Raw genomic sequence first — 5698 nt, 5'->3', positions numbered from 1 at the left:
GACACGAGACCCTTCCTTGGCGGGAGTCGCCAAGGAGCATAGGGGGACAGCGACGACGCCGGGGACCGCGGCCACAGAAACCCCAATATTTTTTTTTGGGGGGGGGGGCACATGGAGCTGGCGGCTGAGCAGAGGAAAGAGCCAGAGACCGTCAGGGAGGCGATAGAGAGGTGGTCGGTCGACCCAAGAAGAGTGCCAGAGCCTGCCTGGGAATCGATGGAACAGTGTGAGGAAGGATACCGGAGAATGGAGTTGGCTAGGAGTATGCGGCAATGCAGGCGTTTGGAGGAGCGTGTCATCAGTCCGGTGAAACCTGTGCCGGCTCCACACATCAGATCTCCAGTGCGCCTCTCCAGCCTGGTACGTCCTGTGCCTGCTCCCTGCACTCACCCTGAAGAGTCAGGGAGGCAATGGGAAAGTTGGGAGAGAGATGAGAGAGATGTTGTGCAAGTGTGTTCTGCTTAACATCCGACCAGAGGATCCGGTTAGCAGTCTGGTGCAACCTGGGCCGGCTCCACGCTTCTGGCCTCCAGTGCGGCTCTCCAGTCCGGTACGTCCTGTGTCTCCTCCTTGCACTCGCCCTGAAGTGCGTGTCCCCAGTCCGGTGCAACCTGTACCGGCCCCACGCATCAGGCATCCAGTGCACCTCCCCAGTTCGGTACGTCCTGTGCCTCCTCCTCGCACTCGCCCTGAAGTGCGTGTCCCCAGTCCAGTACGTCCTGTGCCTGCTCCTCACACTCGCCCTGAAGAGGGTGTCACCAGTCCGGTGCAACCTGTACCGACCCCACGCATCAAGCCTCCAGTGCGCCTCCCCAGTCCGGTACGTCCTGTGCCTGCTCCTCGCATTCGCCCTGAAGTGCGTGTCACCAGTCCGGTGCCACCTGTACCGGCTCCACGCACTAGGCCTCCAGTGCGCATTCACAGTCCAGAGCTTCCGGCGACGGTTCACAGTCCAGAGCTTCCGGCGACGGTTCACAGTCCAGAGCCTCCGGCAACGGTTCACGGTCCGGAACCTCCTGTGACAGTTCACGGTCTGGAACCTCCTGCGACGGTCCACGGTTCCAGAACCTCCTGCGACGGTCCACGGTTCCGGAACCTCCTGCGACGATCCACGGTTCCGGAACCTCCTGCGACGGTCCACGGTCCGGAACCTCCTGCGACGGTCCACGGTCCGGAGCTTCCCGGGAAGGTCAACGGTCCGGAGAGTCCAGGCATGGTGTCCAGTTCTGCTCCATGGCCGGAGCCTTCTTAAATAAATATGTGGAACTATACTCACGCTGCGCTTTGGTCCGCTCATTTCCAAGACCGTGACACAAGCAAGTTAATGTCTGACAGTTTACTAAACAACTAATGATTTAGAACCACAGAGTTATCGCAAGTCTGCACAAAGGCAACAGGAGCACTGCCTCAGCTATTTCAACACTATTTCAACATAAACATTTAAACATCGTCAAATCAACAGGGCTACACTGAAAACAAACTTAAAGACACAAAAAAAACGATTTAGTCCAGTCAGTGTTATGTGTGCGAGCAAGCAAAATCTTTTTTGGACTCAACCTACTTGTAGACTAGTTGAACGCCAATGTCATCCCCCTCTCTTTTACGTTGGCAAAATGGTCCATGGCTCAGTCATACAGTAAGTAAGCTTTTGGTTTTCGTTGTCCTAGGCTACCTAGCTAACATGCTTGCTAGCCTAACTTTCCCGCATGGGCAGAAATTGACCAGCTAAGTTAGCTAGCTAGTTAATTTTTATCCTAAAAGAGCTAGGCTACATCTAGGCTACATATTGAACTTCAATCTTCTCAGGCAAGCTGCACAGCATATTCATTTATGGTTACATCAGAATTGCATCATAATCATTGGCCTGTACAGAGAATTAAGTTAAAACCACAAGTCCAAATCCACATCTCCATCCATGGATTAGGAAAAGGCCGATAGCTACTGCGAGACATCAACACAAGAAGACCAGAAACTAAAATTACATTTTGCTTAGGGTGAGATTTGACTGGGGTGAAGCCAAATCCAAACGGGCCTCCCTTGGGGGGCGTTTTGATGCACCAGGACAACCCACAGTTGAGCTCAGCTCAGCACTAATTGCCAAATTATCTTACATTTATTTTATTAAAGGAGGCCAAATGATTGCTGGCATCAATCAAATGCTACGGCCGCAACATGTCATACTATTTTTGTCCAGACAGCATCAGATACATGGGCTACACACACTGAGACAGTGTACATGGGCTACACACAATGCCATCCTCTTTCATGTTGCAAAAACAATATGACTCTGTCATACAGTACACGATTTTAGTTTTTGTTGTCCTAGGCTACCTGGCTAAAATGCTTCATCGCTAGCCGAACTTCCTTTCATGGGCAATGATGTGACAGGCCAGCTAATGAATAACATTAGCCTACTACCAGGGGCGGAAATCCCGGGGGGGACGGGGGACACACGACCCCCCCATCCTGGGAAAAATATGATTTGTCCCCCCCAATATATCACTGAAACATAACTATGTAATTTAAATAATATTAATAATACGCAATGAAAGCAATTGTGCTGATTATAGACACTTAATAGCGCGTTTTTAAGTTTCAAAAGATTGCAACCCCCCCACCCTTTGCCTCACAATGGTTTGATCCACTGCCAGTTCCTTAGCTTGCTAGGTAACAGAGAGGTTGTATCTACTGTCTGAAAGGCACTCAATGCACGTAACTGACGTGAGGTTAATCCAGTCAATCGCGCACACACACTAGCTGAATATGCAGAGCTAGCGCGCAAATATTAACTATTAAGCTAGCTAGTACCTATTCCATTTATGTGGCGTCGTCAAAGATGGAATCAGCATGCAGATGATGTAAGTTAGTGCTTCAAAGTCCTTGTGATAAGGTTAGCGATAAACTGAAATCCAAACTGAACAGAACTACACTCTCTTCTACCATTGTCTTAAATATATTTAATGGTCTCGTTGCAAAAGCTAAATTGTCGCAAGTGAACTTTTATTTATTTATTTTATTTCACCTGTATTTAACCCGGGTAGCAAAGATTATAGCAAACACCACTGAAACTGAATTGGTGCTCGCTAGCTTTGCAAATTCAGCTATTGTTGGAAGCCAGCCAATATGAAACAAACTATTAAAATTACAAAAGGTTGCAGCATATGTTGTGTAAATGGTGAACTCATACAGCTGTCAACTCTTGTCATTTTAATCCGTTTCACATTTGCTATCTACCTTTTAGATCGAAGCCCAAATAGAATGATTGAAGATGATAGAAGCCCATCTCCTACTGTAAAGAACCTACACACTGTGTGTGTAGCCAGCCAGCCAGCCAGGTAGAAAAATGGCAGAAAAATAAAAGACGGACATCAGAGTATTTTTCAATACACCAAAATGCATAGTAAGAACCCTAGTAGCCTAATATCTCAAAGACTAGTTGATAAAATGTTCATAAGAAAGAAATGAAATTCTAATGGAAATGTTTCACAATGATGTCATTAGGCAGAGCAGGCAACAGATGGCACACAGACAGCAGAGTTGGGGACAGATATGCAGGGACAGACTGGCAGAGACAGGGAGTCTCAGGTAAGTTTGTTGAGTCTTTGTTTGGCAACATTATGAAAGGTTCTCAATTTTTTTGACTTGTAAAATAGGAACATAATTGGAAAATGCCATGGATACCCCCACTCTCAACTTAAACTGGTGACTGAACTAAGATTTGTTAAAGGCAATGGTATTGCTGTTGTGATTAGTTGTGTAGTTTTGGGTACTAGTAGTTAGGAGTACGGCAAACACCTTATTTCTTTGGTTCCTCAATATACATTTACCATATTTCAATGTAGGCTATGTGTTACAGCACTACTTTTGGTGTCCCCCTCAGGAATTGCTCTTGAGAAAATGTCATGTAATTGTCCCCTCCAAAGTTGATATCAGATTTTCGCCCCTGTCTACTACATCTACCTACATGTTGAACTTCCATCCTCTCATTGTATGAATTTAGGGTTGGATCAGAATTGCCGTTATAATCATTGGCTGGTACGGATAATTTAATAAAACCACAAGTCCAAATCCCTATCTCCATTCATGGCTTATTTGGGAAAGGGCTCATTTTAGCTAGCTAGATGCAAATGCAACAATTCAAGTTATTTCTGTCAATGACGTTTGGCTTCTGATGTGATTGGTTTGAAGCCAAATCCAAACTGGCTTCCCTTGATACTTGTTTTTGGTGCGCAAGGACCATTCACAGCTGAGCTCATTCAGTTTAGCTCAACGCTGATTGGCTATTCTTTTATTTAATTTTTTTAATCAAGGGAGGCCAGATGCTTTCTGGCTTCCCTTGCATTCAATGCTGCGGGCGGAAAAACGTCATACTCTTTCTGACCAGACAGCATCAGATAGATGGGCTACACATACTCAGACAGAAGGGCACTATTTCGTTCGCTCTGATGCTTTCTCCGGTGAGATACATCCAGCCACTTGCAAATTGAAGGAAATGTATGAAGCACAGAGAGATGTCTGTATGTTTTGTACGTTTTTTTCTTGGTAAAATTTTGGGGAAGCCTGGCTTCCCTTGGCATCCATGAATACTCGCAACTGTCCTTAGGGCCACGGGTTAGGGTAGATTGACTAACACAAGACTAACTGACATGTTTTCTCTATGTGTTTTCTACTAGTGTACTGTATGTACTCTGTGTTGGAAGTTAGCGCAAATGTATCGACCCCTCTCTATATTGCTTCTCTCCGTTATCGCTTGATCCCATTCTCATTATAAACATTTTTACTCTTACCCTCACAATTTCTCTTTCCCTTAGGTAAACAGTACTAAATATCCTGACTCAAGTAAAGACATGTTCGGATGTTTCATTTCAATTTGATTTATGGACTTTTTTGTGGCTTCTTGGAAATAATCTTTGTGGTAAACCGACAGCTTTCTCAAGATGCTAGGGTCATGAGTATCATGGATATTACAGTGGAGCTGCATTACTTATTTATTGTACGCTAACTAACCATGAATGAATGGATGTACAGTAAAAAGGTAACTTGTTTTCTATACCTAACTAGACATTTTAGTGTAATTTAGCTCATCACTTCTAGAAGTGTGAAGAGATATAGTATTACATTATAGATTTAAAATATATAGTCTGTAAACCTATTGTCCACAACGTTAACATGACATTTCATATTTTTGGGGTGTCAGTTGAGCTAGAGCTTTTGAATGACCTTTTCTTTGCCTATATCATAGATAAGAAAGAATGATAAAGAGCAGGTTTGGTCTACCAGCCCTGAAGCCCTTATGTAGTATCAGTTTACTGGTAGTATCAGTTTACTGGGATCACCAGTGCATGACTGTGTTGACGAAAGCTTGACACACACATCGCGGTCATGAAGGCTTTTCAAAGCCAAAGGCACGCATTTCTGACAGGTCTTTATTAACTTGCAAGAGGCCCTTTCCCTCCAGTTAAATACATGCTCTGGAACTTTGGTGATTAGTAAGTCATTTTACAACCTCCCGCTTTGGGCTGGATGTGTCAATGTGCAGTTCATACATGCTTAATCTATGAGCAGAATTACTGTCTTACTTAAATTAGCCACAACATCCTTCGTTTGAAAGCGACTGTTTACTGAAAGCTGTGTGGCGACATTTTCCAAAATGTTCACCTACTTGGGCCAGCCCCCTACCAATTTGAGATCAAGACAA

The sequence above is a fragment of the Salmo trutta genome, chromosome 3 (genome assembly GCF_901001165.1).
Source record: "Salmo trutta chromosome 3, fSalTru1.1, whole genome shotgun sequence".
NCBI classification, from domain to species: Eukaryota; Metazoa; Chordata; class Actinopteri; order Salmoniformes; family Salmonidae; genus Salmo; species Salmo trutta.
This window is presented reverse-complemented; position numbering follows the sequence as displayed.